This window comes from Callithrix jacchus, chromosome 3, assembly GCF_049354715.1.
Source record: "Callithrix jacchus isolate 240 chromosome 3, calJac240_pri, whole genome shotgun sequence".
Lineage (NCBI taxonomy): Eukaryota > Metazoa > Chordata > Mammalia > Primates > Cebidae > Callithrix > Callithrix jacchus.
The window spans coordinates 181513938-181524892 of record NC_133504.1 but is presented as its reverse complement, the minus strand read 5'-3'; the positions used below and the strand labels follow the sequence as shown (position 1 = coordinate 181524892).

General features: G+C 36.9%; 1 non-coding gene across 1 annotated transcript; it reads left to right on the top strand.

The window, feature by feature from the left end:
• The first annotated feature begins 9080 nt into the window (after positions 1–9080).
• On the top strand, positions 9081–9245 carry LOC118152659 (U1 spliceosomal RNA). The gene has a single exon (XR_004741388.3). It is a non-coding gene; the product is annotated as a U1 spliceosomal RNA (small nuclear RNA).
• The last annotated feature ends 1710 nt before the right edge of the window (positions 9246–10955 follow it).

Below are 10955 nucleotides of genomic sequence, written 5' to 3'. Positions count from 1 at the left end.
TTAGCATTATAACTGAACTAAATTAGAAAATATTAACCAAAGGAAACTTTGGAAATTCAAAAATTAACAATGGATCAGACAATAAATTACAAAGGAAATAGAAGAATTCATGAGATGAGGGACAGCAAAGTGCAGCATACTGAATCTCTGTGTTGTAGCTAAAGAAGAGTTTTAAAATCATTTGTTAATCCTAAACACATAAGTTTAAAGTAAGAAGAAAGATCACAGGTAAATAACCCAATCTTTTAAAATTGGAAACTAGAAATAGAAGAACAAAGTAAAGCTAAATCAAGGGGAAGGAGGGAAATTACAAACATTAGAACAATAATAAATCATGTAGAGAACAGAAAATTAATAGAAATAGCAAAGTCAAAGTTGACTCTATAAAAAGATTTCAAATAAATTAGCAAACATTTGTGTGGTACCAGAATAGAAATAGATCAATAAAATATAACTGACATTTCAAAAACAAGCCTTTACATTTATGATCAATTGACACCAACTGTAGTGCCACAAGTTTTCTATCAAAATAAATTCTTTTCAATAAATTGCTCTATTAATTATTCACAGAAAAAGCATAAAGTTCTACCCCTATCTTACATCATATGTAAAAATTATCACAAATTGCTTCAAAGGCCTACATGTAAGAGCAAAACTATAAAAGTTTTAGAAAAAAAACATATAAATATGTGTTACTTTGGTTGGACAACAGTTTTTAAGATAAAGCATCAAAAGAAGAAGTGACAAAATAAGAATTATATAAACAGAGCTTCATCAAAACTAAGATAAAACCCTTTTGTACATCAAAGAACATCATTAAGAAACTGAAATGACAACCCATAAAATAAGATGAAATATTTACAAGTCATATCTTAGATAAGAGACTTGTATTAAAAATAACATTGTTTTATAAAATATGTTATAATCAGAATAAAAAGAGCAATAGTGCAATTAAAAATGGGCAAATTTACAGGAAAAAAAAAAGACCCCATTAAAAAGTTGGCAAAGGACATAAACAGGTACTTCTCCAAAAAACATACATGTGGCCAACAAACATGAAAAAACTCTACATCCGTGATCATTAGAGAAATGCAAATCATAACCACAATAAGATGCCATCTGACACCAGTCAGAATGGCAATTATTAAAATGTCAAGAAATAACAGGTGCTGGCAAAGTTGTGAAGAAATAGGAGTGCTTTTACAATGTTGGTGGGAATGCAAATTAGTTCAACCCTTGTGGAAGACAGTGTGGTGATTCCACAAAAATTTAGAACCAGAAATACCATTGGGCCTAGCAATTCCATTGCTGGGTATATACTCAAAAGGATATAAATTATTCTGTTATAAAGATACACGCATGTGTAAGTTCATTGCAGCACTATTCACAATAGCAAAGACATAGAATCAACCCATATGCCATCAATGATAGACTGGATAAAGAAAATATATGCCGTGGTACTTATATACCCTGGAATACTATGCAACCATAAAAAGGAATGAGATCATATCCTTTCCAGGGATACAGATGAAGCTGGAAGTCATTACCTCAGCCAACTAGCACAGGAATGAAAACCAAACACCGAATGTTCTCACTTATAAGTGGGAGCTGAATGAGAATGCGTGGACACAGGGTGGGGAACAACATGCACTGGGGCCTGTCAGGGTATGACAGTCAAGGGAGAGCATTAGCAAAAAGAACTAATGCATACTGGGCTGAATATAGGTGATGGGTTGATAGGTGTGACAAACTACCATGGCACACATTTACTTACTGTATTAGTCAGGGTTCTCTAGAGGGACAGAACTAATAGGAGATGTAAGAGTTTATTAAATATTATCTCACATGATCACAATGTCCCACAATAGGCTCTCTGCAAGCTGAGGAATAAGGAGAGCCAGCTCGAGTCCCAGAACTGAAGAACTTGGAGTCTGATTTTTGAGGGCAGGAAGCATCCAGCATGGGTGAAAGATGTGGACTGAGAGTATAGGCCAGTGTTGTAGTCCAAATTTTTCCTGCCTGCTTATGTTCTAGCCACACTGGCAGCTGGAAGCAAAATCAATCAAGATCTCTCCAAATAAGATTATGACACAAAGACAGAGAAGTAATATACCCCTGAGGTAGAACCATAGACATATATTATTGGTGTTGCCAGCCAAAGGCAAATTACTTCTAGTATGGACAGGAATAGAGAAAAAGGCATTTGCCAAGTCAATGTCTGCATACCATGTACCAAGAGATGTGTTAATTTGCTCAAGCAGTAAAACCACATCTGGTACAGCAGCTGCAATTGGAGTAGTGACTTGGTTAAGCTTACGATAATCCACTGTCATTCTCCAAGGTCCATCTGTATTCTGCACAGACCAAATGGGAGAGTTGAACAAGGATGGAATGGGAATCACCAGTTCTTCGTCTTTCAAGTCCTTGGTGGTGACACTAATCTCACAATCCCTCTAGAGATGTGATATTGTTTTTGATGCACTATTTTTCTAGGTAGAGGCAGCTCTAATGGCTTCCAATTGGCCTTTCCCACCACAGTAGCCCTCACTCTACCAGTCAGGGAGCCAATGTAGGGGTTCTGTCAGCTGCTAATTATGTCTATGCCAATTATGCATTCTGCCCCTGGGGAAATGACCACAGGATGAGTCCAGGGACCCAGTGGACCCCCTGTAAGTCAGACAAGAGCTAAAACTTCATTAATTACCTGATCTCCATAAGCCTCTACTTTAACTGGAAGACCTCAATGATGTTTTGGGTCCCCTGGAATCAATGTCAGCCCAGAGGCAGTGTCAAGTAGTCCCTGAAATATCTGATAATCCCCCCTTCCCAATGCACAGTTACCCTGATAAAAGGCTGAAGGTCTCCTTGGGGAATGATGGGAGAAAGATTAACAGCATACATTTTTGGTACAGTAGTTGGGTCCTTCCTCAAGGGGACCCAGCCTTCCCTTCATTCAAGGGGTTGTGAGTCTATAAATGCTCATCTGGAAATTGAGGGATGATGATTCTCTGTTTTTATAATTCAAATTAGCCTTTTGTCCATTTGACCTAGAAGTTTTCTGCTTGTATAAATTAAGTAGGAATGTGGTAGGCTTCCTATCAATTTCACTTCTAGGAACGCTGTGATTAATTAGCCAATGCCGGAGCACTACATGAGTTGGACTATTCTGATTGCCACTTTGACTCTGCCGTCTAGTACAGTAGCTACACCCACCTTGCCTTTAACGATTGAGTTTCTCTTCTTGGCCCCTGCCACCTGAGGATCCAATTATTCCCATGGTATTTTGATTTTGTATTTGAGTGAATGTGGTTCCCACTGTTAGATCTGACATACAGAGAGAAGCAATTACAGGGCTCTTCAAAGATGCAGGTGCTGCCCTCAAAAATCTGTTTTGCAAGGCATTGGTCAAGAGGATATCTTCTGGACCTCCAAGATGAGATGAGTAGGTCTGAAGTCACTAATCTACTCCACCATTCTCATCTCCCTAAGCCTTTGGATTCTTTCCCCTACATTAAACCAAGGGAGATCAGGGATTTCCAGCTCACTCACAGTGGACCATCTTTTAATCCATATTTCAGTAAACCAAGCAAATAAACTATTAGAGCATTTTTAACTCCCAAAGCTGAAACATTAAATGCAGAGTCCCTACTTAACAGGCCCAAATCAATAAATTCAGACTGATCCAATTCCATATTCCTTCCGTCATTATTCCACACCCTTAATATTCATTCCTGTGCCTGTTCTCAAGTTTTCTATTTACATAAATTAGAAAACTTAGAAAATTATTTTCTAGTGTAGCACACCTCTTCATGGGTCACACTCTCAACCTCACCTCTATGGGCCCAATGGGACTTTAGTTATATGTCTAGAAAAAAAACAGGGGTGTTAGGGGCAGCTCCTGAGGAAAATCAACATTATCTTGCCTGGCACCTACCTCAGGGTGGCCATCACTGTTGCCTCAGGCAGCACAGAGTTTTTCTCCTCAGGCAAAGGTGGAAAGACTGATGGCAGCATGGGTTGGAGAGGGGATGTTGCCACCATTGGAGCTGGGGAAGATGTTTCCTCTGGAAAAGAAAGATTTATCAGAGTTTAAAAACTCAGGGTCCCTAGCTTCATCAGGTCCTCCCACACATCTGCGTTCCAAGTTGCAGGGTCCCACTATTTTTCAATCAATGCCCTCATTTTAACAGTGGATTAAGACACCTTGAGGCTGTGCATGCACCTTTCATTGCAGCCAGCCACTCTCATGATAAGAGCTTTTGTCTATTTTTTCACAATTTCATCTCTTTCTCTACAGGAGATAATTGTCCTCTCACTCAGGACAATCTTAGCAGATTTGAGGCTCAGCATCTGCTTCTGAAGCCAGGAGTTAGAATTCCTGAGTTAATTGTTTTCTTTTATCACTTTGTCCACTGAACTTAGGCGTAACCATCAGCTTCGTTATGTTCCTTGGTTCTCCACATATGGTCAGCAGTATTGTGTATAGATTCACTACTCCTTGCCTTTCATGAGCAGTAAATCAGAAGTGTCAAATGCATTTATTTTGCATTACTCTGTAATCCATTCACATCAAGGACTATCAGTGTTCTCCCAACTGTTAGAAGTAGAGTCTTTAGCATTTTTGAGTCTAATCATATTAAGCAGCCAACTCAAAAAACCCCAAAACCAATAAAAGAACTCCGTCCTTAATACTCTATTCCTCTAGAACCATTTCTGGTATGAAAAATCAGTATTAGTCAGGGTTCTCTAAAGAGACAGAACTAATAGGATATACATATACATTTATATATATATGAAGGGACATTTATTAAGTATTAACTCACACTGCCACAAGATCCCACAATAGGCTGTATGCAAGCTGAAGAGGAAGGTGAGCCAGTCTATGTCCCCAAACTGAAGATCTTGAAGTCTGATGTCCAAGATCTTTCTGCATCCAGTATAGGAGAAAGAAGTAGGCTGAGAGGCTAGGCCAGTCTTGTCAGTTCACATTTTTCCTGCCTGCTTATATTCTAGGCATGCTGACAGTTGATTAGATTGTGCCCACCCAGATTAAGGGTGGATCTGCCGTTCCTGGCCCGCTAAATCAAATGTTAATCTCCTTTGGCAACACCCTCACTGATACACCCAAAATCAACACTCTGTATTCTTCAGCCCAATCAAGTTGACACTCACTATTCACCACCACACCTATGTAATAAACCTGCACATTCTGCACATGTACCCCAGAACATAAAAATATAAAATAATTTTAAAAATTGGCATGTAAAAAATAAAATAATTTAAAAAATTGGCAAAGTGTTTGAATAGACATCTCTTCAAAGATATACAAAGGCTAAATAAGCACACAAAAAAACACATGCAAAATCACAAGTCATTAGGAAAATTCAAATCAAAACACAATGAGATATACTTTGACATCTACAAGGATGGCAAATGTTTTAAAAGCAGTCAATGAAAAGTATCCATGAGAATGTGGAGAAAATGAAATGTAAAATGATGCAATCAGTTTCACAGTTCTTAAAATCTTAGACATGAGTTATCATATGACCTAGTAATTCCACTCCTAGGTGCATATCCAAAATAATAGAAGACAAATGTCATTCAAAAACTTGTACATTAATTTTTACAATGGCATTATTCATAATAACCCAAAAGTAGAAACAATCCAAATGTCTATCTCCTAATAAATTGCAAAGGCTATATTGTGTCTCCATACAGTGGAATATTATTTAGCCACAAAAGAGAATGTGATATTGATTTATGCTACAACATGGATGAACCTTGCAAACGAAGAAGTAAGATACAAAAGGACACATATTATGTGATTCCATTTATATGAGATGAATAGAACATACAAATTCAATGAAGCAGAAATATACTAGTGGTTGCCAGGGTCTTGTGAAAGTGAAGGACAAATGGAATATCTATTCCTAGGTCCTTGAGGAACTGCCTCACTGTCTTCCACCATGGTTGAACTAATTTACACTCCCACCAACAGTGTAAAAGAGTTCCTATTTCTCCACATCCTCTCTCAGCCATCCCATTACTGGGTATATATCCAAAGCATTATAAATCGATCTATTATAAGGACACATGCACACGAATGTTCATTGCAGCACTGTTTACAATAGCAAAGACTTGGAATCAACACAAATGATAGACTGGACAGGGAAAATGTGGCACATATACACCATGGAATGCTATGCAGCCATAAAAAACAATGAGTTTATGTCTTTTGTAGGGACATAGTTGAACCTGGAAACCATCATTCCCAGCAAACTGACACAAGAACAGAAAATCAAACACCACATGTTCTCACTCATAGGCAGGTGTTGAACAATGAGAACACATGGACACAGGGAGGGGAGTATCACACACTGAAGTCTGGTGACTGGGGAACTAGGGGAGGATCAGCAGGGGGTGGTGGAGAGTTGGGGAGGGATAACATGGGGAGAAATGCCAGATATAGGTGATGGGGAGGAAGGCAGCAAACCACATTTCCATGTATGTACCTATGCAAATGTCCTGCATGTTCTTCACATGTACCCCAAAACCTAAAATGCAATAAAACATGATAGACAGATAGATAGATAGATAGATGATAGAGAGATAGATAGATAGATAAAGTGAAGTACAGCCAGTGAATGCTGTGGATATAGTTTTTTTTTGTGTTGTTATGAAAATGTTCTGGAATTATATAGTAGGGATGGTTACATAACTATGAATATAATAAAAACACTGAATAGTGCACTTTTAAATGATGAATGCTATGATTTATAAATTATATCTCAATTAATACTTATACTTGGGGCTACAATGATGAATAGCTGCTATTCAACTACAAGTATCCTGTAATGAAAGATATAATCTGATGCTCTGCATCAACAGCATCGTATTGATATTAGAGTAAATGTAGAATTAGCTGGTATTATATTTTTATAGTAATATTGGCCACTTACTATGTGCCAGGCAATTTGTTAAGTGTTTTACCTACAGAAACTAGATTAGTGGTTGCAGGCATGGCTAATGACACTGTTGGGGAGATGGGAATGGAAAGTCACCACTAACAAATATGGATTTTGGTGGGAAAGGTGATTGAAATATTCCCGAATCAGAAAACATTAATATTAATGTTCACAACACTGAAAATACATTACAAATCACTAGACTGTACACTTTCAATGGTAAAATTATATAATCTGTGGATACTTCTATAAAATTCATTTTTTTAGAAAAAGAGAAAATGGAAGCTTTTGGTAAAAGAAATAGCCATTTTAACAGTCATTAATAGTAATTATAAAAACATTAAAAATAATTGATGTTTACTGAGGTTTCAATCTGTCCCAGACATTATGCTAAGGGCTTTATCATACTTGCTATTGTGTGACCTCATGGAACTGGATATCATTGTTAGCATTTTTGGTATCTTTAGTGTATAGATGACAAAATCTAAATGTTTGAATCATTCATATCTTTCTGATAACAAACAACTAGGCAGTGCTGGTGCCATGATCCATATTCCAGTGAAAACGGCAGAACTAGAGAACCTCCCAATCTACAACTACATGCCTCTATACTTTTGAGATTATTTTGCTATGTTACTGCTATTCCATCCCAACGCATTTGTCATCAGTAAGATTAAATGCTGGGTAGCATCTTTTTGCGTTATTCCCTTCCATCTCTTCCCATCCACAAACACAGCTTCCAGTGTTTTTCCTGGGAACTCTCTCATTGGGTCAGTTTTCTGTGGTTTGTCATCAAGTGGAGATGAGTTTGACATGGACCTTCCTTATGATTTGATTGAAATACTCCGACCAGAAAAATCAAGGAGCTAATTGAGCGAATGGCAGAAGAGAAAGCCTGTGGTGGAGTTTGCATCGGGAGTGGAGCTCTTATTTGGCTCCTCATTTGGCACCAGACTGTTCACATCTAAAATGTGGAAGACAGGCATATATCCTGGAGAAGGAGATACTGCTCTTGTTTCACATTTCCATGTAAATATACATCAACTAATGTAAGATTTTTGTCTGTCTTTGCCTATTTACTCATTCTTTTCCAGAAGAGATCTAAATAATTAGATCACATGCGAACTTGAATTGGGATTGCCCATTTTTCTATTTTTCCTCTCCTTCTCTCTCTGGTATCTACTATTTAGGGATGTATGCACACTGTTCTACTGCAAACCATGGGGCAAACTTATTGGTAAAAGCTATTTCCCTTTTGGAATGTAAGGGACTGATGTGGATGAGATTGGGAGTTAGAAACAGTGCTGAGATTATCTAGCTTTGTCTGTGCTCAGTGTGAAAGTTTTTCTCAATGTGAAGGTTGCACAAGTAATTAACATACATATGCCCTCTTCATCATCATCTCTGTCAGCAACAACCTGCCATATTGATCACCGTCTGCTTGACTCCTTCTTCTAAACAACTAGTTTTTAACTCAGTCAAAGAAAAATATTTGTTTTTTATTGGCCCTCCAGACAGGATCTAAAGGAGAGGGAGTACAGGTCAGACATCATATCAGCAGGTTCAAATCTAGGCATTAAGGAGGGTAGATATTTTGCAGGATGATATGTAACCCTGCCCTGCTTACCACAGAAGGATTCAGAACTAACATCCTAACTAAACCATACAAGGCCACTAAGTTCTATTGGAGTTGAAATTGAGTTCTGATTATTAACTGCAATATTCCAGATGCCTAGCATATTACCTGGCCCATAATGGATGTCTAAATATAATATAAAATTCATAAATGAGGGCTTCTTAGGTGTTACATATGTGATATATGTGTGTGTATATATATATACAATTTTATAAATATTTTCTTTTTATAAATATAAATATATATGCAAATTTCATGTTATATACATGTAAGAAATTACATGTAAGTTATATAATTTATATTTTATAATTAATTTATGTATTATTATATCTTTATATACAACATGCATTTCTAACTATGTGTATTTACATTCCTGATGGACCCAGCAGGGGTGGATGCTACAAAAATGGATAGCTACATGTATGTCAAAATTTGATGATTTTCGGTCCTGTTCATACCTTTTTAAAAATTACATTCCACTACTTACCTGGCAGGGGGAGATACCATTATCAAAAAGGTGGTTTTCCCAGGGCGAGGCTTATTCATTGCACTACGGAGGTGCTGAACCCTGCAATTTCCCCAAATGTGGGAAACTTGACTGCATAATTTGTGGTAGTGGGGGACCGTGTTTGTGCTTTCCCCTGGTAAAAAATGAAATTACATTCCACTGAAACATGTATGTGTTTGTATGTTAAACATAATTTAATTGTTTCATTACACAAACAAGATTAGTAATATTGTCCTAGTTTAATATATGATTACATTTTTGTGGCTTTAATTTTAAAGCGACACCTTAATTCCACTCCTCAGGAAAGAAGTATAATGAGAAAATTAATTTTCAGAACTTAAATTGAAACAAAAACAAGAAGCTATTTGTATTATTATATCTTTATATACAACATGCATTTCTAACTATGTGTATTTACATTCCTGATGGACCCAGCAGGGGTGGATGCTACAAAAATGGATAGCTACATGTATGTCAATATTCTCTGCTTAGTCAGAGCAAGTAAACACCCTCAAATCTAAATCTGACCATACAATTTTCTAGCCTAGAGTCTTTCAACAATTCCTTATGACCTATAAAATGAAACACATACTTGTATAGTGGTTGTGAAATGGGAAAGTGAAGAATTTTGAAATTTGAAACATTAATCCAGAATTCAACTGAGACCATTTTTTTTTCATTAGAAGTTACACGACTGTTTCTAGAAGGGAAAGTTAGAAGGATATTTTTAGAAGGGAAAGCTGTATCTATGAAGCCAGTTGGAGTGCATAGGTGAAACCTTTTTTCTCATAGACCTAATGTCTAACACTGTATGTTCCCTTAGGCTAATCATAAAAGCTAGGACATTTATTTAATCTCATTTCATTAATTCCCAGTCCAGCATATTTCAAAGAGTGACTGTATCAATAGAATTTCATTGAATATACTTAATGATAATTTACGTACATTAAACTGATTTTATTCCTAAGGTGTGAAAATGAAACTAGTCTCACTCATTCTCAGGCTATTCTCTGCTTAGTCAGAGCAAGTAAACACCCTCAAATCTAAATCTGACCATACAATTTTCTAGCCTAGAGTCTTTCAACAATTCCTTATGACCTATAAAATGAAACACATACTTTGGAATAAGGCAAAAAGAAAAAAGGACCTTCACTGTCTTTCCTTGCCTGCTCTTCTGTTTCCCAGCCATCTCAAACATACTACACTTAGCATATGCCTTGGTGTCTTGGCAAAGGCTATCTTCTCTTCCAGGAACAACCTACTCTTTTTTCCGTGCCATACCTGTTGCTTCTTGGCACTCTTCCAAACATTCATGAAGACCCAGAAAAAGCATCTTTCTTCCAAGACTTATCTGACCACTAAAATTGTTCATCTCTCTCTCTTTTCTTCCAAGACTAAAGCTACTCTGCAACTTTGTTAATGGTTCTTTCTTTTCACTTGCTAGCACTATGGTCTTATGTAAATTACTTGATTTCCATAAGGTTCAGTTCCATTATGTATGAACTAATACAAGTAATATTGATACTTATCCTTAGAGTACGTTGGGACCATTTATTGATATGATGAAGGTAAATTTTGTAGCACTCACTGTCCCTGGACATGGAGAACACAACAAATGTTTATGTTTTTATTATTACTAACATTATTGTTCTATTCCTATTTCCTCTTCCTCTACTCCTAGAAGAGCTTAAGGTCCTACCTAAGTCCAGAGAAACCTTTAAGCAGGTGACTGTAAGTTTGCCATGAGTTTTCAGACTCTGATAACTGAGAGAATAAGCTTTTATACATATATAGCCCCAGGTTATTTTCAGGCAGCTTTGCTGTTAAATAGCACAGAAAACAGTGT